The sequence below is a fragment of the Emys orbicularis genome, chromosome 1 (assembly GCF_028017835.1).
Source record: "Emys orbicularis isolate rEmyOrb1 chromosome 1, rEmyOrb1.hap1, whole genome shotgun sequence".
Classification (NCBI taxonomy): domain Eukaryota; kingdom Metazoa; phylum Chordata; order Testudines; family Emydidae; genus Emys; species Emys orbicularis.
This window is the reverse complement of record NC_088683.1, coordinates 225516734-225542078: the sequence shown is the minus strand read 5'-3', so window position 1 is coordinate 225542078 and position 25345 is coordinate 225516734. Positions and strand designations below refer to the sequence as shown.

General features: G+C 45.2%; 1 protein-coding gene across 1 annotated transcript in view; it reads left to right on the top strand.

Moving 5' to 3' along the window:
• Positions 1-25345, top strand: part of PHEX (phosphate regulating endopeptidase X-linked) — a 137486-nt gene that overhangs the window by 14034 nt on the left and 98107 nt on the right. The window lies entirely within an intron of this gene.

Sequence of the window (25345 nt, the reverse complement as noted above, 5' to 3'; positions counted from 1 at the left end):
GATCTCTGAACACTTCTGCATTTTAAGAAGAAAAGAAATAATCGGAGGGAGCCTTAGGTATTGGTTTTGGAAAGCCACAGTAATTGGATTCTGGTTTTTCAAGGACATAATCAAAACACTGTGTGTCTTGGTTTTGGATTCATGGACAACTGGAAACAGAGAGAGATTCCCGAACCTTCGTAGACAGTAGTATAAGGACTAGAATTGGACTGCCAATAAGCAGTAGGCAAAGGAGTGGGGTTCAATGAAGAGTACAGGATCAAGAGTGTGACATATGAGAAGCCAGAGATGAAACCACAATTAGTTCTTTCAGGATGCTGATAAATAAGAGCCCAGAATGAGGTAAAGGACAAGGTAGGTGTCGGCTTCAGGAGTGGCAGGAGTATCCAAGCAGCCTATCTGTGAAAGATGCATGGCCCTGATGGTGCATAACAAAGAAAGGAATGGCTGAGAGTGGCAATGAAATTAGGTGATACCCCATGAGCAGTCAATGCCACCCACCTGCATCAGTGGGTGGGGTAACTTGAGGCATCAGTGTTGAAAGGGGACAGTCTCAGTGGCAAGGGAGGGAGACACTCGCCAAGGGATAATAGGTAGCTCCCCCCCCCGGGAGTCTCTGGCACCCATTGGCCAGCTGGGGTATAGGGGTGCTGATTGGTTAGCATTCCCCAGATCTCAGGACTTAGCCCAGCGCAGGGGCCATGTGGACCCTCTTTTGGCTCCATTCCAGAAGGCACTGGAACCAATTAAATGTCTGGTTATAGGAGAGCATGGATGATGGGCGGATAGCACCCCTTTCTTGTGTTAAAGTTTAAGAAAAGTTGTGGCCTTCTGCTTATATCCATGCATATGTCTGTCCTCATTTTGCCTCTGTGTCCACATCAATTGCCATGTATTCAGTTTGCCCTCTTCTCCACATATCGCTGGTTAGATGCAGAGAAGGGACAAGAAAGCTGTGTTTTTTGTTTGCAAACCTAAAACCAACACTTTTTTTTTTTTTTTTTTTTTTGTATTTTGGTGTAGGGTTTGGGTTCACAGTCCACAGGAATATGAAATAGTTGATGCTTTTAATGTTTTGCACTACTTACTTATAACAAATTCAAACTCAAATAAATAATGTTGTTTTCCCCTTTAAATATTTTTTGCATGCTCATAGGACTAAGTATTTTTTTTAAACAAACAGACCAAAACCCCTATGTGAACCCCAGCCACAATATTTTAATCATATGTAATGGGTGAAATCCTAAACCTATTAAAGACAATTACAAGACTTCCATCGACTTTGACAGAGCGAAGATTTCACCCACTGTATGGCAGCATACTATAAACCAGCCCCCAACTAGCCAAAAGTCAGATAGGTCATGAATTGAAAAATAGGGCTATGTAATTTTAGTTTTGACCTAGATTCAGGTGCCACAAATCTAACATGAAACTTTCTGGTTGATATTTTTGGAATTATATGGAGTTTTGGTTTGTCTTTTGTGTATCCTCTAGTATTTAACCATTGCTGACTGGACTGTATGATGAGAGACAAGGTTCATGAGGTAATATCTTTTATTTGACCAACTTCTGTTGGTGAGAGAGACAAGCTTTCAAGCTCTGAAGTTTTTGTCTCTCACCAAAAGAAATTGGTCAAATAAAAGATATTACCTTACCCACCTTGTCTTTCTAATATCTTGGGACCAACACGGCTACAACTACACTGTATGGACTGTATGATGTCTAATTTAAGACCACATTTGATTTGCAGTTATATTAGGTTCACTTCAAAAGTTTCCATCAGTTTGGTGGAGATTGTCGGTTCCAGTAGTGTTCCCAATCTTTAAGTATAGCGAATAGTTCTCATAGCAGTAGAATCTTTCAAAATGGAAGAAACATTTTAGGTGGGGCCAATGTTGTTTAAGAGAAGATCTTACACACTGCTGCTCTTCAAGGTGAAATAAAGTGGAGTTTGCACTCTCTCTCTCTCTGAGTTAGTAAATTGGTTTCACTTACCATGACATTTCCTGCTAAGCTATTTCAGTTCCAACTGAATTTCCATGTTGATCATTGACCTTTGTTTAGAGTTTCGGAGCACTGTATAATCTTAGTATTTAAATGCGGGTGATACTTTGCAAAATTGGAATCCTGGGGTGAGTAAATCAGGACTCATCACCTGTAGTGCAATTTGATCAGCACCATACTATTTCTTTTCCCCCATCTGAAGTCTGCAGAACAACAATGTGCAGCTGTTTATGTGGCCAGGCAGGAAGCAATAAATTACAAAATTGTGCAAACATTCCTAAATCACAGCATTGCATAGGAGACTATTTAGAATTATATGAATAGTATGTGAAGGTGTCTTTCAGGCCTTCACATTTAATTTATAACTGTGGAAACCATTCTGCAGATTTTATCCCATATTGATCCTGGCACCTATTTCAGTCTAATTTGTTGATCTAAGCTTTTTAACATTGCTATGTTCAGATGAAAATCCTTTTAAATAAAATGAGGCATTCCCACCAGGGCTAATGTAGAGAAACAGAAGCCTCTTTGGGGGATATTAAATATGGTAATTCAAAGAACAGGAGACAGAAAACAAAGAAAACAACTTTGCAGTGTAGTCAGTCTTTCACAAGATCATTTGCAAGAATTGTCTGTAAAGAACAGCTTTTTCATTTACATGACTGCAGGAATGTAAAAATATACTGTGAATGCTGAGATTTAGGGGATTTAGGACAGTTTTGCTCATGGATTCCTTTCTTTCTGACAGACAGGGCCGGCTCTGGCTTTTTTGCCGCCCCAGGCAAAAAAGCCTCCCGCCGCCCCCCGCCCCCGGTGGGGAGCGCGGCAGGGGAGGGCGCCGAGCCCGGCCGCGGGCCCGCTCTCCCCGACCGGCCGGAGCGCCGGGGGGAGAGCGGCGAGCCCACCGCGGCTCCTCTCTCCCCGGTGGCCAGAGTGCCGGGAGGAGGGCGGAGAGCCCGGCCGGGGCTCCGCTCTCCCCGACGGCCAGAGCGCCGGGGGGAGGGCGGCGAGCCCGGCCGGGGCTCCGCTCTCCCCGGCGGCCAGAGCGCCGGGGGGAGGGCGGCGAGCCCGGCCGGGGCTCCGCTCTCCCCGGCGGCCAGAGCGCCGGGGGAGGGCGGCGAGCCCGCTGCGGCTCCGCTCTCCCCGGCAGCCGGAGCACCGCGGGGAGGGCGGCAAGCCCAGTCGCGGCCCCGCTCTCGGACCAGAGCGCCGCGCCGCGCCGCCCCCCTCCAGGTGCCGCCCCAAGCACATGCTTGGTGGGCTGGTGCCTGGAGCCGGCCCTGCTGACAGATGCCACAAGGTAGCATTGAGTAATTGCTCTAAGGGATATACTATGCTGGTTTCCATTCTATCTGGGTTCAATTCTATCATCCCCCCCCTTTGACTGACACATGGGACCATTTGGATGGGTAGAATTTGGGCTGTGGTGTTGGTATACAATTGACACTCAGCTATACACTTTAACCTCATCCAACCACTGCTGCACAGAGGAGTGACTACCCCAGAGTCTATAGCAGGGGTGGGCAAACTATGGCCCGGGGGCTGCATCCGGCCCTCCAGACATTTTAATCCAGCCCTCAAGCTCCTGCCGGGCAGCGGGGTCCAGGGCTTGCCCCACTCCATCCGGGGAGCAGGGTCGGGGGGTTGCCTCGCTCCACACGGCTGAGAAGCAGTGGCATGTCCCCCCTCTGACTCCTACACATAGGGGCAGCCAGGAGGCTCTGCAGCTGCCCCCGCCCCAAGCGCCACCCCCGCAGCTCCCATTGGCCAGGAACCACGCCTGCGGATGGGGCAGTGCGCAGAGCCGCCTGGCTGCGCCTCCATGTAGGAGCCGGAGGGGAGACATGCTGCTGCTTCTGGGAGCTGCTTGAGATAAGCGCCCCCCAGAGCCTGCACCCCTGAGCCTCTCCCCATGCCCCAACCTCCTGCCCCATCCCTGATCCCCCTCCTGTCCTCCAAACCCTTCGGTTCCCCCCCCCCCCCGGAGCACCTTCCTGCACCCCCAACCCCTCATCCCTAGCCCCACCCCAGAGCCTGCACCCATAGTCAGCGCCCACACCCTAACTCCCTCCCAGAGGCTGCACCCCGAACCCCCTGTCCCCGCCTGGAGCCACCTCCCGAACCCTTTTTTAGCCCCACCCCAGAGCTTGCACCCCCAGCTGGAGCCCTTACCCCCTTCCGCATCCCAACCCCCAATTTCATGAGCATTCATGGCCTGACATGCAATTTCCATACCCAGATGTGGAAAAGTTTGCCCACCCCTGGTCTGTAGCACTTGGGGCATGGCTAAGAGCTAGCTGACTAAAACATATTCATGGTGAAACAGATGTGATATTAGTAGGAGGGGGAAGCAACCAGAAGAAGTGGAGAAGTTTACCTCAGTGCCTCCAATAGTTCGCTGAAGTGTGGGTTACTGTGATTTGCTCTACAAGGGCTCTACATGAAACTTTTCAGACATTGCAGGTACTGTGAACATGCATCTACCTATCAATGAAACTGTGTTTCCCATAAGAAGCCCCTGATGACCTCCTGTGCTCTGTGATCTGTACTGGCGGCCGGTTGATTCTGGGTGAAGTTTAGGGTGTTGGTGTTGATTTATAGAACCCCTAAATGGCTATTCTAGTAGAGCTGGTTGGAAAAATTCAGACAAAACACCTTTTTGTCAGAATGTGCTGATTTGTCAGAATTGAAACATTTTGTGGAGATGGTTCAATTTCAATGAAATTCCAGTGGAACTCAGGCAGGGATCCAGTGGAATGTCAGAAGCCTGTCCAGTTTCCTACCAGCTAGCCCACCCTGTTGGGGACATCGGGGCTTACCAGGCATGCGAACTGCCTTGGAGCTTAGGACCCCAGGGCTTCCAGAGTCCATCGCTTCGGTTAGTCCAGCCATGAAGACTGCCTTGAGGCCATGGATCCATTTTCATTCACAGGCAGTTTTGAAATTTGTCTGTTTTCATTCCAAACTGGAAGAAAATGAAATAGCTCTAATTCTAGAAAAAGCATCTGTCCCCTTGTTTAAACAATAGGAGGTTGATAGGAGGATGTTCTTGGTCGAGGGAGGCTTGACTCCTGAACGCATTTCCTTGGTTCACCAAACATACAGTGACCTTCAGGGCACGCTGCAAAACTCATCTCTTTGCTAGTTGGTTGGGAAGAGGTGGTAGGAAAGTCTCATTATGATAAAAAGGGAAATAGAAAGTTTCTAGATTATAAACATGGGGCCAATTTGTACGGATTTAAAAAAATAATGTTTTGTGTGTGTGTGTGTGCGTGTGCGCAGAGTTTTGAATAAATGTTCAATGTTTATGAATAAAAATAATTATTATTCATGTTAACACTTCAGGGTCTCTGTCTTACCTTACTAAACAAATCTCCATGTGACTGCAATATACCACAGCCCTCTTAATTATATAGGACCTAAAATTTTTTACACAATATTTCACAGAAAGTGTGGCAAGGCACTTCTTTAGCCACGTCAGCCTCAGCATTTCTCACTTTGGCCAGAAGGGCTGGAGTAAATCAGTCCTGTGCTGGAGGTTTTTAATTCTTAACTTTGGCCTATTTACAATGGGCCTCCTGGTAGGCCTGAGTAGTTCTCTTAATAAAAATAATAATAATAATAATAAAAACCCACAATACAAAAGAAATACATTTCCTTGCCCCTCACTGGATCATTGACTCATTATGCTGGCTTCTGGTTGCCAGCCCTTCCCCAAATAGAAGTAAACTCAGTGTTTCCCCTAAAGGGAGGCAAGCAGCTCCACCTAGGACAGACGTGGGCAAACTACGGCCCGCGGGCCACATGCAGCCTGCGGGACCGTCCTGCCCAGCCCCTGAGCTCCTGGCCGGGGAGCCTAGTCCCCAGCCCCTCCCCCACTGTCTCTCCCTCCCCTGCAGCCACGCTGCCATGCGGGCCACGCTCTGGCCCGCCGCTCCCGCTGGGCAGCGTGGGGAGCACACCTGGCTCTGGCCGGGTGTCGCGGCTGTGAGCTCCTGCTGCTGGTAAGGGAGTGGGGGGGTTGGGTAAGGGAGCGGGAGGTCCAGGGGGGCAGTGAGGGAGGAGGGGGTGGTTGCATGGGGCAGAGGTTCTGGGGGGGCGATCAGGGGATGGGGAACAGGGAAGGTTGGGAGTGGGAGTCCCGGGGGGCCTGTCACGGGGCGGGGATGTGGATAGGGGTTGGGAGGGCAGTCAGGGGACAGGGAGCAGAGGGCGGTTGGATAGGGGGTGGGAGTCCCGGGGGGGCTGTCAGGTTGCGGGTTTGTGGATAGGGGTCGGGGCAGTCAGGGGACAGGGAGCAGGGGGGTTGGATAGGGGGTGGTCAGGGGATAAGGAGCAGGGGGGGTTGGATGGGTTGGGGATTCTGAGGGGGCCAGTCAGGGAGCGGGAAGTGGGAGGGGGCAGATAAGGGGCGGGGGCCAGGCTATTTGGGGAGGCACAGTCTTCCCTACCTGGCCCTCCATACAGTTGTGCAACCCCGATGTGGCCCTCGGGCCAAAAAGTTTACCCACCCCTGACCTAGGAAAAGCCTTTTCTCCCTGCTGTCTCTAGGGTTGCCAACTTTCTAATCTCACAAAACCGAACATCCTTGCCCCACCCCAGCCCCTTCTCCGAGGCCCCGTCCCTGCTCACTCTATCCCCCTCCCTCTGTGGCTTGCTCTTCTCCACCCTCACTCACTCTCACTCATTTTCACTGGGCTAGGGTGGGGGTTGGGGTGCGGGAGGGGGTGAGGGCTCCGGCTGGGGGTGGGGGCTCCTGGGGCCAGAAATGAGGGGTTCAGGGTGTGGGAGGGGGCTCTGGGTTGGGGCAGAGGGTTGGGGTGCGAAGGGGGAGGGCTCTGGCTGGGGGTGCAGGTTCTGGGGTGGGGCCAGGGATGAGAGGTTTGGGGTTCAGGAGGGGGCTCCGGGCAGAGGGGAGGGGCTTAGGGGTTCAGTGTGTGGGAGAGGGCTCTGGGCTGAGGTGGGGGTTAGGAAGTGGGAGGGGGTACAGGCTCTGGGATGGGGGTGCAGGCTCTGGGGTGGGGCTAGAAATAAGGGGTTCAGGGTGTGGGAGGGGGCTCTGGGATGGGCAAGGGTTGGGGTGCAGGGTGTGTTGTGTGAGGGCTCCGACTGGGGGTGTGGGCTCTGGGGTGGGGCTGAGGATAAGGAGTTTGGGGTGCAGGAGGGGTCTCCGGACTGGGGCTGAGGGGTTTGGATTGTGGGAGGGAGTTCTGAGCTGGGGCAGGGGGTTGGGACATGGGAGGGGGTTTGAAGTGCAGGCTCCAGGAGGGAGTTTGGGTACAGGAGGGGGCTCAGAGCTGTGGCAGGGGGTTGGGGTGCGGGAGGGGGTTTGGGGTGTGGGCTCCACGCGGTGCTTACCTCAGGTGGCTCCTGGGAAGCTGCCAGCATGTCCTGCTAGCTCCTAGGCAGAGGCATGGCCAGGTGACTCTGTGCACTGCTTCCGCCCACAGGCGCTGCCCCCCCAGCTCCCATTGGCCACGTTTCTGGCCAATGGGAGCTATGGCGCCAACGCACAGGACGGGGGCTGCATGCAGAGTCCCCCTGGCCGTTCCTCCGCATAGGAGCCAAGGGACATGTCGCCACTTCTGGGGAGCCGCACGGAGCCAGGTAGGAGCCTGCCAGCCCCGCCAACTGGACTATTAATGGCCTGGTCAGTGGTACTGACTGGATACCTCCCATGTCTTACTTACAACACTCCTTTTCAGCAGAACCACTGCCTAGCCATTTTGTATTTGTGCATTTCATTTCTTCTTCCTAAGTATAGTACTTTGCACTTGTCTTTATTGGGCTTCATCTTGTTGATTTCAGATAAGTTCTCCTATTTGTCAATGTCATTTTGAATTCTAAACCTGCTAGCAACCCCTCCCAGGTTAGTGTCATCCACAAATATTATAAACCTATAAACTCTATTGTCCATGTTATTAAATACATTAAAATAAATGTTGCCAGACCCAGGAGAGACCCTTGTGGGACCCCACTAGATACATGCTCCCAGTTTATCAGCAAATCATTGATAACTATTCTTTGAGTATGATCTTATAACAGTTGTGTACCCACCTTACAATTACTAGACCACATTTCCCTAGTTTGCTTATGATAATGTCATGTGGGGCTGCGTGGGTGAGGTAACATCTTTTATTGGAGCAACTTCTGTTGGTGAGAGAGACAAGCTTTTGAGCTCGGTGTGGCTTGTCTGTCTCACCAACGGAAGTTGGTCACCCACCTTGTCTCTCTAATATCCTGGGACCGACACAGCTACAACTACACTGCATACATGTAGGACTATGTCATTTATAACAATGAAGAATCTCTTGGGTGTGTGGCATTCAGTGTAGTCTGTTTTGTTTGCTTGTTATCATTAGTGTGGCATTCATTGCTATCGTTATTCCTACTTCTTGTCTCATATTCAGGATCACATTCAGAAGTGATATCACCAGCTTCTTCCTCCTCATTCTATATATCAATGATTGAGTGTTTTGAGAATTCTTTCCAATACTATTAAGGGTGGGTGGAAGTTTCTAATCTAACAACATAATATGAAAAACAGGGTTTTTCAGAAAGTACTTGGTGAAGCTTTCAGTGTTTTTAATTGAGATTTTTACTTTATTGACAGATAGTTCCCAAGTCCCAGTTTTTAGTAAGAGTTCAGACCTTTTCTCACTCTCTGAGCCAGTTTGCTCATCCCCTAAGGGTGATGCCAAATGATGAAACAGAATTGAGAAGTGTGCTCCATTAATCCAAACACAGAACTCCTGAATTCTCTGGCTCCAATATTTTCTTTTAATCTTAGTACATGCTGTGCTTCAGTTTTCCCCATTTGTAAAACATGTATAATACCTGCATTGTAGACCTATTGTAAGCATTTAATTAGCTAATGAGTACAAATTATTGGATATAAAATATTGTATATAAGTGTTTCATTTACGAAGAGTGGCGCTAACCTTTTACACTGCTCTCCCCATGTGGCTGAATTACTTTCAGTCTAACTCCCCATGTTCCCTTTTTTGCTGGAGTCTGGTCAATAACAGTTCCTCCAGGGAACATGGGCCTTCTGACTTCAATTCCACTAATAATGGTACAATAAGTACTAGGTATTTATATCTTTGCATAAAATTTGAGAATCGAGCATTAATCAAAATGTGAGATGTTGCCAGAAAGGTAAAATAAGATATGAAAGTCTGCCAACTCAGTACAGGTTAATAACTTATTTTTTGTTAAAGTAACATACCTGAATAGGAAGTGGAGCAGCCAGGAAGTTTTGCAGGCTCTTGTGGCAGCTAGAAAGAAAAGCTGTATTTGTAATGCGTGTTTGGGAAACCATGGGTGAAGAAAGGAGATCATTTTGGTTCTTGAATGAGGTTTACGGCTCCACAGCAGCTGAGCCACAGGATTCCCACAGAGCCTCTCTGGTCGGGAGAGCAGAACACCACCTTCTTGCTTATGAGTCTTGTGAGAGTTCACTACATCGGTACCGAGAGTTGACTTTCTATCACCCTTTCATTCTATTTTTGAGGCAGTATTTATAGTAGTTTTGTACCAAGCTTATATATTGAAGCTGTTGTGTGCATCAAAATGTTAGATTTGTATCCAAAGATAAAAAATTCTAAAGCTATCAGTGTTTTCTTTGTACCTTTAATTCTAGAAAAAGATACATTTATTACCTTGACACAGATTTTCATGGTTTTATCTAATTTTCCGTATTCCCTGATGAAAAACAGTTATTGAAAATGCATGGTAAAACTATCAATAACACGAAGTAAAGCTTAACGTTGCTGTTAAACATAACACTGCGGCTCTATTGTAACAGTTTTGCCTATTACTCGTATGCCACTATTATAAATAAATGGTTCTACTCTCTTATGGCTACGTGTGTATAACCCCCTGTAGCATGGTGCCACGAGAGTATACCTCCAAAGCATTTATGAAAATAATGTTGAAATTAGGTTGGTGAAAACAGACCCTCCCCTCTCCAATAGTTTATCAACTAATGTTGTTTTAGTTTGTGCATAGTTACGTTTGTTCAGTTTTATCTGAACTCAAGTGATGTTTATCTTTTCACACACACAAGCTCAAAAAGCCTTTACAAAATATTGAAATTGTAGCAACAGACTTTCAAAGCATTGTCATTTGGGCAACATGCTGCATAGTATGGCCTTCAGGCACCCATGAACAGCATTAGGAAGCAATTATATTAGCACAGCTGTATAACTGGTATTTTCACGTAAATCTCCATGTTGCTGAAATTGATATTGGATGGCAAAATGGCTTCTTAGGAAAAAAAGCAAAACTAAAATGTTATTATTTGAATCCGATTTGTTTGTATAAGTGCACTTTTTATGGAATTGTTTGTCTTGAAAGATTTGTTCAACTTATTTTATTTCTTCTTGAGATACAGTATCACTGTTGACTGATTAATTGCTAAATCATCATGGAATTCCTATGGAAATGCATATTAATTACATCATCATTAATGCCGCATTAATTCACAATGATTTAAGAGCATTATCATAAATGCCAAAGGAATCCTGATGGGCCAATTATTTTCAAGTGTCACTAGACTAGTATGGTAAGAAATACACTACCCTCACGAGGGAGGCTGATGGATATTTACTATGTCAAAAATGAAACACGTTTGTTGAGACAGTCTAATTGGTTTTGATGTTTATATCATGAGATGTACTTTAAAATAAAAAGAGGAGGCAGCAGATTAAAACAGAGCAGGCCTGGATTAAGGCATAGGCTGTGTTGGCCCATGCTTGAGGCCTGGAATCCTGGAGTCAGCTAACAAGATCTCAGCTTTTTTTTTTGTTAATTATATTTGTAGCCCTCATGGATGCAAATAAAAGCTTCAAAAGGTGAACGAAAGTGAAGTGGTGCCTGCCTGAGCCTGTACACAGCCTGAGTCAGTAGCTCCAAGAGTTGTAAGCAGCCCTGTTCATCAGAACTCTAAAACCTGCTGCCACCCAAGAAGGGGTAGGATATAACATGAGAGGGTCTACATGGGTTGTGTCCAGTGCCCTGGATTGCTTCTACTTGGCCTGGCAGGAAAGGAATATTTTCTTATTCCTAATTAAAAGCGCACACTGGACAAAAGTGTAGCTTTAAGCCTCTGCCTGTGGTGCCTCTTGGAGCCCTGGGAGAGCATACACAGCAGTAACAGCTTAGTATGATTTAGTAGGTTGCACTTCGTTAGCAGATGCCAGCTCCTCTCCACTGGCTAGCATGGAGTGGGATGGGATCATGTCCCCATCCTCTGCCTGCTTTACTGGGATTCCTTCCACTATTGTTGGTGCACAAGGGCTGAGGTTGTACCTGGCCCATGTACAAAATCACAATGAGGAGAATGGCTTCTTGGCTCTTTTTCCCTTGAACATCCCAGCAGGTCTTACCACACTCTGGCCCCAGAGTAATCTAGAAATAGACTCATAGACTTTAAGGTCAGAAGGGACCATTATGATCATCTAGTCTGACCTCCTGCATGATGCAGGCCACAAAAGCTGACCCACCCACTCCTGGAATAATTCTCTCCCTTGACTCAGCTGTTGAAGTCCCCAAATCGTGATTTAAAGACTTCAAGTCGCAGAGAATCCTCTAGCCAGCGACCCCTGCCCCATGCTGCGGAGGAAGGCGAAAAACCTCCAGGGCCACTGCCAATCTACCCTGGAGGAAAATTCCTTCCCGACCCCAAATATGGTGATCAGCTGAACCCCGAGCATGCGGGCAAGATTCTCCAGCCAGACCCTCTGGAAAAAAGTTCTCTGTAGTAACTTTTAATATCCCATCAGTGACCATTGTTACTAATTACCAGCGATGGCATGTTATTGACCTATTGACTAAAATCACATTATCCCATCAAGCCATGAGTGAGAGTGCACATGGGTCTCGAACCTGGGTTCCCACACAGCTCTCACACTTTGGCTGCCACTGGGTAACACCCAGAACTATTGGAAGTGAGAGAATAACAGAACTCTGACTTCTCCAAGAGGCACTGCCCACAAGGATCCTGACTAAGGACAATAACTGACCACACTGATTGGCTGGAACATACAATTTAAGCCAGAAGGAGGCACAGGGAGTTGTCTGAGCAATGGAGAGACTTCCTGACAGCTGCACTGGACCTGACCCTTGCTTGATCCCTGGACTCTTGGTTGATCCTTGGGTTGGACTCGGGTTCTGACTAGGCCAGACCACCCATGTCCCAGTCCTGACAGCTTGCTTGGACCACTAACCCCTTGACAGAGCATAACCTTCCAGGCATGGATCCAGCAGAGCCCCTCCCACCCCAAGGAACACTGGCATCTCATGAGCAGGTAGCCTGCAGTCAGGCAGACAGTCAAGTGATGCCAGGCACAGGCTATGCAGCTGGCTGCTGAAAACCAAGGTTGCAGGACCAAGTGCTCCAGCTTCTTACTGAGAGCACTGTGCTTTGGACCTGAGCCAGCACCCATCATTCCTCCGCCAGAATGCTTTGACCGGGATTGCCAAAGATTTTGAGGTTTCATGAATCAGTGCTGCCTCCAGTTCCTGCTTCACCCACAGATGTACTCCTCCGACGCAGCCAGAGTAGACCTGCTAGTCAGCTTCCTGACCAGAGAAGCATTGGGCTGGGCCTGACCTTTACGCGAGATTGACAGTCCGGTGTTGTCTAACTGGGGCACCTTCCAGCAAGTGATATCAACCATCTTTGGTGATCCCAATTGCACCTGCACCACAGAAGCTGCCCGGCATAAGCTCCGACAGTGGCAAGGTACAGCTGTCTCCTATGCAGTGCATTTCTGCTGGCTCGTGTCAGAGATGGCCTGGAATGAGGCGCCCCAACTACAACAGTTCTGGGTGTGGTCTGTGAGAACCACAGCGGGAGTATGACTGCCCCATAGAATAGCAACCAGGGGTGAAGAAAGATTCTGTTTGGATGCATTTATGCCATGTCCGAGCCTAAGCCATCTGCCCTGCAGGCTTACCTTCAAGAAAACCTGCCCAAAGAGTTTATTTGCAAATCCACCTGTCCCACTGGGGTGCCAGTACTTTTCATGAAAAGGAAGAATGGAAGCCTCCGTGTGTGTGTGTGTGTGTGGTTACTGGGCTCTGAACCAACCCATAATCAAGAATTGCTATCCACCATCACTCATGCGAGTGGTTAGACCATGTGGAGGCTGTCTGGGTAATCACCAGGGATGGCCTAACTTACTGATTCTCCAAGCCACATACAACAATCTTCAGAAGTTCGGGAGCTGGGGCAGGCAACCCATATCTGTACCACCATCAAAAGGCCATGCCAGCACAGCCTCTTCACTAAGCTGGAAAAGTCTGTAGTTCACCAGTCCTCCATAGAGTTTCTAGGGTTGCTCCAATTCCCAGAGGGTGTCAAGATGCACTCCTGCACAGTGAAGGCAGTCCTCGTTTGGGTGACACTGTGGAATGTTTGAGACCTGCAGCATTTCCAGGGATTTGCTAACTTCTATCATAAGTTAATCCTGAGGTTCCCAGAACGAGTCACCCTCCTCACCTCCCTGCTTCACAAAAGCATTCAGTTCCACTGGGTCTCTGAGGCTCAACAGTCCTTTCAATGCTAAAACTCGCATTCACTTCTGCCCCTTTATTGGTCCACCCAAATCCCACAGAAGCCTTCACCATGGAAACAGATACCTCCAACATAGTGATTGAGGCAGTGCTTTCCCAGAGGTGCAGCTCCCCAACAGGGTTGCATCTATGTGCTTTCTATTCCAGAAAACTCACCCCTGCAGAACAAAACTCTGAAATCCTGGATAAGGATCTCCTGGCAATTAAGGTTGCCTTTGAGGAATGGTGCCACTATCTTGAGGGGTCTGGTCCCCAGTCCAGGTGAATACTAACCATAAGAAATTGGAATATCTGCACAGGGCCAAGGCCCTTAATCAACGAAACTTCTCTGGGCCCTATTCTTCTCACACTTCTATTTTGTTATCTCCTGTCAGAGCCTAAAAATAGAAAGGTTAATGCGCTGTTCTGAAAAGGAAAGCATCTTGCAGACCTGAAAGGCCCGAGCCCTGAAGCCTCAAGCATTCTCAAGCCCCAGAACTTTCTTGGCATGTCCCCTTGTTGAGACCTGTCTGCCTGGATCTGGTTGGGCTCAACCCAGGCATCCCCTCCCCCACCAACGACCAGAACGTGTTAAACAAGAAGGCACCGGATGTCTGCTAAGGGATACTCTACATGAAAGAATGTTCTCCTGGGCCCCCCAAGAGTTGTAGCTCTGCACGCCTTCCATGATTCCCCCCAGCAGGTCATTTTGGCTGTACCAAAACCCAACAGTTTGCCTCACAGTTCTTTTGGTGGCCCCGCATGTGAGCCACAATACAGACCGATACTTCCTCCTGTAACTCCTGCACCCTTGCCAAGGCACCATCTGCTAAACCCTTCAGACTCCTGCAACCCCTTGAGGTATCATCCAGACCCTGAGCAATCATCACCCTAGACTTCATATCGGAATTACCCAAATCCAACAGATTTAGGACAATCTAGTGTGCAGTGGACCACTTCTCCAGATGGCCCACTTTATTCTCTGCACTGGGCTGCCCTCCTCTGGGGAAACTGCTCAGCTCTGGGTGAACCATGTCACTTGTCTTAATGGTCTTCCAGAGTGCTTCAATAAGTACGCCGCTTCTGGAGAGAGGCCGTCTGAGTATTAGTCGTTTTGCGCCAGCCCTTCATCTGCCTACCATCCCCAGACAAATGACCAAGTGGAGAAAATTAATCAAATTCTGGAACAGTACTTCTGGTGCCATATTAATCATCATCAGAATGATTGATCCTCTCTGTTACTCATGGTGGAGTTTGTGTACAACAATGTAGAACATGCTTCCACAGGGCAAAGCACTTTCTATTCAATTATAGGTACCCCCCCTCATTTCCACCTGGAACTATGCACGATTTCCTCCAACCCTGCATCTGCAAACCGGGTACAACTGATACGTCAGACCCAAGAGGATGTGAAAGCTCACCTGAAAGATGCTAAGAGGAGATACAAGCACTATGTGGATTAGTGTCAACAGCAAGGTCCTTTCTTATCTGGGAGCCACAAAGTGTGGTTGTCCACCAAATACCTACACATGGATAGGCTATCCCGCAAGTTAGACTCCCAGTTTCTTGGTCCTTATCAAATTCTCAACTAAGTCAACACAGTCACTTTTAAGCTCCCCCTGACTCAATCCCTTTGGATACACCCAGAGTTCTACATGTCATTGCTGAAGCCTTATGTGCAAAACCCATTCCCACCCCTCCCCCCTCTGGTTCATGTCCAAGATCATGCTGAATATATTGTCCACAAAATCCTCAACTCCAAAAGAAAGCAGGGCAAACTTTGATATTTGGGTAACTGTGAGGGCTGCAGACAAGAAGAATGTTCCTGGGAGCGCATGGAAAATGTCCATGCTCCCGACCTACTGAGAGCCTTCCTTGACTCTGATCCTGGGAAACCAGGCCCTAGGCCACCCTGATGTGCCCTAGGGGAAGGGGATGATGTAAGTCCATAGGTCTCGAACCTGGGCCCATAGATTACCAGCAGCCCTCACACCCTGAGCATTGCTGGGCAGCTGATCCAGAACTACTGGAAGCGAGAGTTCTAGCAGAACTCTAACCCCTCCCAGAGGTACTGCTGATGAGGGGCGATGACGGGCCCTATGATTGGCTAGTTCATACGATTTAAGCCAGAAAAGTTGTCTGAGCAACTGAGAAACTTCCTGACTGCTGCACTAGACCTGACCCCAGTTCTTGGCTCCTGTACTCTGACCCTGGCTTGGACTCTGGCTCTCACCACTAGGCATGACCACCCCTGCTCCAACCACTAGGTCAGGCTGCCCATGTCCTGGTCCTGAAAATGTGTCATTGAGATACAACATGCTAACATTGGAGATTGCCTGGCATGATAGTTTAAGAGCTCTGAAGGGAGATGATTCTGTTGGCTTGATGGGTTTGATTGTAATGGAGGAGCTGAGAGCGTGCGCTAGAGAAGGTATAGAAAGAAGCAAAGATAGTGGAAGATTGACAACAGAATGGGACAATAATAGCATGAGTCTGTGTTAAGGGTTTGATGAAAGTTAAATTGCTGAAGACGAAACAACGTGTGTAGCTTTTGTTTACAAATGTAATTATCGGTCTATTTGTATTTTAACCAAATTTGACACAAACATTGGCTCCTTGGATCCTGAAGAATTAGAGGTTAAGATATTCTTGTAGAGCTATGTGAACTATTCAGAAAAAAAGTGAAAATTTTAAAATTCAAATTTTATACTTTTCATTTTGAATTCATAAAATAATCATCCAGTTTCAGAAAATAACCTATCTGGGTAATACAGTAGGCCATAGTTTGTTTTGATTATTTTTTTAAATTAAAGACCTCAACATTGTGACTTTGTTTTGACAAAGATAATTTTTGCATATGAAATCACATATCTGCAAATTTTTTCTGCTTACTTGGTCACTTCCTGAACTTTTAACAAAGATCAAAATATCAGCTTCATGCGTTAACTGAAAGGAAATTGAAAATAGCTCTTGCAAAATTTGTTTTAAACAACTTGTAAGGGCCACCACTCCAATTGTTTCCCTACCACAGCTGCCAATATTAGCAATATTATAACCATCACAAACATAGAATGAAAGACGCACTCCATTCTATACGGGCATTTTCACCTTCTCAAAACATTCCTTTTTTCAAGAAGAAAATTTCTGATGCTTAATCTGAATATAGAGCTGAATATAGAGCTGATTAGGTTCAACTAAATTGCATGAACCAGTTTTGAGTTATGAGGGATTTCGAATTTACTTGTTCTTTTGGAATTTTAGAAGCAAGCTTGTATTTAAAAGGACAACCTTTTGCAGATTACCTTTAAAAAGGAGTGTGGTGTGAGTGGGAGTTATAGACTGAGCAACTTAGATATCTGAACTAGAGTCAAGCAGGAGAATAAAGGTGGCTTGTGCTGGGGGAAGAAAAGTAAGTGTAGTTCTCATCTCAATGAGATTCCAGAAAAGTAATATTTTACTAAATACCAATTTTTAACAGGAAAAATCGGTAGGCTAGAATGTTTGACATTCGGAGAAGGTCTCAACATGATTGGCTTTTCTAAAACATGGTGGAATGAAACAACGTAATCAAATACTATAATAACTATTCGGTGGAAGCTAGGTTGGGTTTTATTGGTATTGAAACAGTGCTGTACATAGGATTCCATAGACTCTACAGAACTAACTTCTGGTCAGGAAGAGGACCATGACTGAGGCAGAATCTTTATTGAATCCCAGGCTACAAGAATACAACTATAAGACCTAAACCTGCAAAGAGAACTATTGGGGTGTGTGTGCACAAAGGTCCATGTGGTTCTGTTTGCAGAATCTGGGCCATATCTTTGCTGGTAGGTATACAACCAATGTCCAGATCAACACAGTGAAGTTGTCATATGGCCAAATCCACCAGTGATGTAAGAAGGTGCAACCTTATTGATTTCAGTGGAAATGATTCCGTGTAGATCAGTGGTTAACCTGATCCAGAATATTTATTGCAAAAGAGTTTAAGGAAGAAAAAAATATATACTAGAAGGGTGATAATGGGTAATTTCAGTTATCCAGACTTGAATGTCATAGTGAGATGTAGTTTGAATAAAATGTTTCACAATATCAACATCATAAAATATTTTCTTAAAATAACATACCACGAGCAATGTCTTCTCTGAACAGCGCATTCTGAGGCATGACAGGACTGGTTACTCCTGTTCCCAATTAATACGCAAAAGATCAAAATGTATTGGTTAAATCTTATTCAGAACCTCCTAAGTTTACCCGGATTTCTATATTAGGGGAGCTGTGGTATGCAGCCTACAGAACTCAATTTCTGCACATAGAATTCAGGAGAAGAGACCACTGGTCAAGTTAGAGGAACAATGTTGTGCCTAATTTTAGATGTTTGTGGCTGGTATTTTTATTTTGAGATAGAACATTATATACTTAGTGTTTCTTCTTTCATAAAACTCCCAGATGTCAGCCCTCTCTCTCTTATATCCAAGCTCTGTGGGAACTTCCTGAAAAATGGAAGTAGAAATCAGATATTCTAAATGAATGTCAGCTGACCCCAAACCATTCTGAAATAATACTTCTTGGAATGTGCTAGTGTAAATCTGCACCACTATAATTAAGGCTGTGTGTTTGTCAAGACATGACTTCCGTAACAAAAGCTCTGGCTTTCATTTATTGTTTTTTATCATGGTGTCTGTTACCCTGGCCAGCCCACTACTGGAAGAATCTTCCACAAATGTTAACAAGTTTGGCTCTCTATATGTCCAACGTAGAGAGTATGAGAAAATCATGGCATGTGATCATACTATTAAAGCCCATAGTCATATGCACATTGTGGCAGAGCTAACCTTGCACATGTAAACTTTTAGGGGTTCAGGGTGCATCTTTAGTGTTCTTTTAACATAATTTTTTTGTATGGAATAAACATATAGTATGAGAGTAGACATTTCCAGCTCTGGCACTGACTTGCTGTGGGACTTAGTGCAAGCCATTTAAGGTCTGATTCTGCAAGATATTGAGCATTTCACGTGACATGCTGGGCAATTTCTACTCCCGCTGATTTCAGTGGGAGCCAAAGGCATTCAATACCTCCAAGGATCAAGCCCTTACTCTCTCTGGGTCAAACTCTGCTTGCCTTTACTCTCACAAAGGAGGACCATTGAAATCAATACGACTACTCACATGAGTAAGATAAGCAGGAATTGGTCTTCTCTGGCTCATTTTCCTTATCTATAAATGTTGATAAAGTGGTACCTACTTCATGCTTAATGTCTATAAAGTGCTTTGAGATCCTTCTCATAGATTTATAGAGTTTAAGGCCAGAAAGGACCATTAGATCATCTAGTCTGACCTCCTGCATTGAGCCCAATAACTTGTGTTTGGTTAAAGCGTATCTTCCACAAAGGCATCCAGTGTTGATCTGAAGACATCAAGAGTTAGAGAATCTATCACTTCATTTCTAATCTGAATTTGTCTGGCTTCTAGCCATTGGTTCTTGTTATGCCTTTCTGTGCTACATTAAAAAGCCCTTTCATAACCAGCATTTTTTCCCAGTGCAGGTACACTGACACACTGTAATCAAGTCACCTCTCAGTCTTCTTTTTGGTAACCGAAACTTATTGAGCTCTTTAAGTCTCTCATTCTAAGGCCTTTTGCTCCAGCCCTTAACTCATGTTTGTGGCTCTTTTCTGCACCCTCTCCCACTTTGCAATTCCATTTCAAAGTGTGGACACCAGAACTGGATGCAGAATTCAAGTATCAGTAGAGGCAACGTGTGTGTGTGTGTGTGTGTGGGGGGGGGGTCACGTGCCCTCCCAGATTTGCTGCTTGGCTTGTACTGAACATATTCAGTAACACTGCTGAAGCCAGCTGCCCCTCTTCTGCCCCCCCTCTATTGTCAGGCACAGATCGCCTGAGTATCAGCATCATCAATACTGTATACAGCATTAAAATTGCCTCCCTATTCCTCCTCGCTACTCCCCTTTTTATATGTCCAATAATCACATCGACTCTCTTTTGCCTCTGCATCGCATTGGGAGTCATGTTGAGTTGCTTGTCCACTATTATGCTTGAGTTCTTTTTGGAGTCACTACTTTCCAGGATACAGCATGGATCTATTAGGTTTTTCTACTGCACCCATCATTATGGTATCTGAATGCCTTCCAACTGGCATGCTCACACATGTGTTTCCTTCTCCATTCCTTGGTGAAAGATGAAAAGTATTGTAATATATTTCAACTCATTATCAAATCTCTCTTTCCAAATATATAAATTTGCTATTTCTACTTACTGCAAATGTTGGTAAAGGCAGGGGCAGGGGGAATGAATACAAAACAAGAATGTAATTGTCTTTCTTGGGATAATAATCTCTCCCCAGTTGTAACCAGGAAGGTTTTCAGAAGTGTGAAAAATACGTTCTTCTCATATTGTTTTTCTAGTGCATCAAATATACCTAGTTAATCACATGCTTGGTTGATATGTGTTTCCGAGAGATATATTGTATGTGCTAAATAATCAAAAATAGCATAGAATGTATACAGTTTATAGATGGACCATGACTTTGGTAATTTGAATCTATATTTTTATTCTGAGTAAAAATGAAATGCAAACTGGTCCATCTTTTCCCAGACCTTGCTGTACAACAGATTCTTTTTCATGCAGTCCAAATTAGGGGGGGAAAAAGAGAGATTTCTCATTGCAGTAAATAAAACAAGGAGTCTGAAAACCAAAGAGAAGCTGTGTCAGACTGTAGGCTGGAAAATCAACAAGAGCTAGAAATAGCAAGTAAGATTAAAGGTACCAATGTAACCACAAGGCTATTCTCAGGCAGCTTTAGAATAGTTAAAAAAAAGAAAAAGAAAAAAATGCTTAGTTTGTAAAGTGAATTATACTTACTTTTAACAGTAGATGATTGCTATTTACTGTAGGGGTAGTAAACCTCAGAAAGTTTGCCTTTTTAGTCTATCGTGTCCTAAAATAGCACTCTCTGAATGGATTTAGTAAGAATACCTTTTCCCAAGGGAAAGATGCTGCGGCTACTGATTCTGTCTGCCTATCTAATAAGATTTTGTACTGTGCCCATCACATTGATGTCTGAGCATCTAGAATTCATAGTGTTGAGCACTGTTCCTAATTGTATATTATTTTATATTAGAGTTATCTCCTCAGTGCTTTGGGCAAGATCTAGTAAGAGCTATATAAAGTGATTTGATCTGATTCTTAACATCGAGGCATCCAAAAATAAAGACATTTGCTACCGGAGTCTTTCAGCCTTTAACTCTCTTGACAAAAGGAAATGACCCCAAACCAGTTAAACAATTTGGAAAACTCAGAAGGTTTAAGAGACCATGAACACCTTGAACATACTTCAGAGCACACAGATGACACTCACTAAATGAGGCAAGTTACAGCATTCCAGAGCTTTGGAGCGTAGTTAACAACAGATTTGGACACTTGCCCTATTTATATCCATCTTTATGTATAAAATAAATCCTGTTCCCAAGCCATCTGGCACATACTGAAGTGTAGAAACCAGATGATGAGACTGATAGTAAAGTCCCTTGGAGAAGAATTTTAAAATTAATTTGGAACTTTGAAGGAAATTAAAGCAGTGACTAAAGAGAAGGCATAATCTAGTTATAATGGACACTGTGGGATAAAATACTAGTTTCAGAGAGTTTATAAATCAAGTTAGATTTCCTTCTTTCTAATCTACCTCACTACCTATCTAGAGTCCTATTTTATGCCCATGACCATGGTGTCTAAGACAAAGTGTACTAATGGATTCTGGAATCTGAAGATCCATGAACTCTTCTTACTCATTTTTATATTGTGCCTTACAGACACAGAAGACACAGTCTCTGTCCCGAAGAGTTTACATCAAAAGGGCCTCAGAGGTGCTGACTTCTTGAAACAACTAGAGGTGTCAGTAGGAGTTGTGGGTCCTTAATACCTTTCAGGCATAGGCCCTTAGTTATTTGGCACCTATCTGTGCTGTCATTTAGGAACATCTATCCCAGAGATCGGCAACCTTTGGTACGCAGGCTGTCAGGGAAATCCACTGGCGGGCCGGGACGGTTTGTTTATCTGCAGCATCCGCAGGTTCAGCCGATCGCAACTCCCACTGGCGGCGGTTCGCCGCTCCAGGCCAATGGGGGCTGCAGGAAGCGGCGGCCAGCACGTCCCTTGGCCCGTGCCACTTCCCGCAGCTCAGGCCAGGTTTTCAAAAGAACTCAGCCTGTTGGGTGCTAAAGTCTTGAGAATCTGTCCATAGATGTTGGAATGCCAGCTGCAGGTTGCTGAGCATCTCTAACAATCTAGACCTTAGCAAGGTGCCTAAATGGGAGTTGAACATTTTTGAAAATCTGGCCTCAGTTGTTAGTGCTGAGCACTTGAAAATTGGACCCAGGTCTCTCTTGAAAATTTGGTCTACTTGTGTCTCCCACCGCACTCTGTTTTCCTTACTCAATAATAGTAATAATAATTAATAATAAAAAGCTTTACGACTAATAACACACAAAGAGCAGCAATGTACTCTGAATGATTTTTATTTTAGATTATGGGAAACAAGAAGAAGAAAGAGGAAATGTAAACTCTCTAGCATAGCAGGTGTCTCCTCTGTAGTAGGCTGCAGCAATTCGTAGAACAAAATGACTGTCGAACTCTATGTGTAAAGCCGACAGACCCTGGTCGTCAGCGGGTGGTATCGAACCTGGAGCCTCTGGAGCTGAGTGCATGAGTCTCTACCGCATGAGCTAAAAGCTACTTTTAGCTAAGGCTGTAGAGCAGACTCATTAATCTCTCTCTCTCTCTCCCTCCCTCTGTGGTCTCAGTGCCACTAGATGGGACACAACACCACACCCAGGAGGTGTGTGGGTTACATATGCACTGGGCGAATTCTTAGAAATGTAAATGTGCAGCATGTAAGAAACTAAAGCAGCAGTTTCATAGCTCGAAGCACTACATTCCCTTCTCTTTTTGTGGTGCTAGCCTCCTCGCCTTCATTTATTGCACATATCAGTCTTTCACTATTCCTGCTTCCTTTACTAGTTTCACATCCTTCCCCTGTGTTTCAGAACCCTCCATCCCATAGTAATATCAGTGTCATTCTTCCTTTTTGTTAATTTTAACCTCTCTAGCCCTCCTCTTAAGTCACTACTTCTCTTGTCAGTTTTACCCCCTCACTTCCTCCATGTCTCAGACCTCCTTTTCTGGTCACTTTCAACAGCCTTGGGAATCAAATTATCAGTAGTGGCTAGCAGCAGGCTGGATTACACATGAACTCTGATAGCGACACATGGACCAGGCACCAGTGGGTTAGGTTATATTGGCAAGTAACCAAGAGAAGAGGAAGCATACCCATGTTAAAGAGAACGGGAGACAATACACAATGGTACTGTGCATCTCAGCAGCTTCAGATGGCACATTCTTTGATAAGCTGGACTGTGCAGAGTCTAAACGTTTTGAAATTAGTTGTATTTTCATACAGTAAATTTGTTATTTATTTTTTGAAAGGGGTCCTTGGAGGGCTAACACTCTCTTTAGGGATAAAAGGAAGCTATGTTTTCACAAACCGAAATAAGAAGATAAAAACACGCACACGAGTAATATTAAAAAATCTGTATTAAAAGAACATTATTTAGGTTGCAAAGTCAAGCACTTGAAACGTAGGAAATACTAGGTTTACAGTTGCCTGGGCAGCCTTAATTCTGCCCCCTGGTACGTCCTGTGCCCTGAATGAAGCAAGCATCTTGTGGAAAAAGTAATAGATGACTATGTAATTAAAGACTGTATCATAACGCGTACGCACAAGGACGCTGGAATTAAAATTGCGCAAGCAAGTGCAAATCTAACACTTCCTAACTTTTGAGTGCTTGAGTCTGAAAACTAAATAACTTTCTTTTAATATAGCTTTAAATGTAATTTTCAAGGTTGTTTTAAAAGGAAAAAGGTTCTATCATGTGTGACTGTAACCATCCCTCCCCCATCATCATCATCATCATCATCATCAGAGTTTCGACTCTGAACTGTTAGCATTGCAGTACAAATTGCTACTGCTGGATCTTCAGAACTAACTACATGGGCTGTAAGCAGCAGAAGGCTGGTTTGTGAAGGGAGATCCCAGCCTGGCCTGGCTCTCTTCCCTCTTTCTCTAGCCCCCACTAGGAATTGGCGTAGCTCCTGCCCCACTTGGTGCCCACAGAGGGTGGGGTGGACTGTGTGGTGGGTTCGGATGGTGGTTGATCTTGTGTGCAGTTTTTCTGTTTTGTTTCCTATTCCCTACCTTTGGGAGTTAGAGGATCTGCAACTCCATCTCCTCAGAGGGACAGGGGGCTGGCTGCTAGGGAACAGGTGTTCAGCCTGAGTGGTGAGGTTGCAGTGTGAGGTGAAGAAACCTTGCCCTATGTTGGTACTCTCAAAAGAGGGCAGAGGCCACTGGGCCCATGAGCCAGGTCTGGGGATGGGGGGACCCTTTCCTAGCCCACTATAGCTGCTCTGGCAGCTCCCAGATATTCCTGTTGCTGCTGCTTTGATGCTGACATGAGCCTGGCCTTAGAATTTGTGCATGCAGTTATTATTCTGGCAGTCTGCCAACATTTTTCCTGAGGAACGCAAGCAAGAGAAGAGAAACAGGAATTTTTAACAGTTTATACCTCAGCAAAAAATGAACAGAATTTCTCGAGACAATGAAAAAGCGCTTCTCTAGCATGAGCACATTCCACCTGCCCAATATCAAAGGCCTGCTGCAAACAATGGTGTGAGAGTTTCTCACAAGAATGGTTGCAAGAATCCTTCATACCAGCTCCTCCTATAATGTGTGTGTACGTAGATATAGATATAAAAAGACCCATTCCTCCTCCTCTTTCCTCACTCTTCCTCAAGTATGTGGTAGCAAAGAGAATTCTAGTACTTGAAAGTTTTCATACATGGCAGTTTAAATAGGAGAAGGATGTCCAAATTGTGCATTTGGATATTTGCATTAGCACCTCAGGATATAAAAAGCAGAGAGAGAGGCCTGAACCAGAACACCAGATTGAAATCCTCTCAAGCTAAGGGGCAGTTTGGATCCGAATCTGAACTTCGAGGCTCAGTCACATGGGTCTGCTGAAAAGAGCATTTATATCCCAAAGAGCCAATTTTGAGCGTCCAAATGCAGGATTTGACCATTTTGTTAAGGTTCCCATGTTTGAAAACTGGGCTTCCCGTGTTTCACAGTCAGAATCTAGAATATTCTTTGCAAATTTTTTTTATTTTTTTTCTAAGCAAATTGGAAGTGTCTTGCTCTCAGTCATTCTTTGCAGTAATGTAATGAGTGTTACAGCTGCTTCTTGTAGCAAGTAAAAAAAAAAAAAAAAAAAAGTTCTTCAATGGAAAGCACCAGGTCTGATTTTAATAGGATTTTATGTTAGTGCAGTTCTAGAGTTGGTTTTATTTTATTTTAGCTTATTGTCTTCCCCTCTTCTGGGCTAGGCTTTAGCTAGGCTTTAGCTATCCAATGTTGTAAGCTTCCAATTTTCATGACTGTTGCAACTCTCTGGCAAGAAACAGAAATGATTGCATTGGCTTTAGTAGGAGGCTATTTTTCATTTTTAGATTTATTGAGATCTGAATCACAATTTCCTTTAAAATTCCATATTTAAATCTTGGACAGATCTGATAATCCTGTTAAAAAAATAAAGGGATTGAGCTACTTCCGTTGAGAACTTTGCTTATGAGCCTTCTGGTAGAGATATGTTGGTGACAGTTATAATGTTGTGTTTATGAAGCTCAGAAATATTAAGATTGAGATTTGAAATCA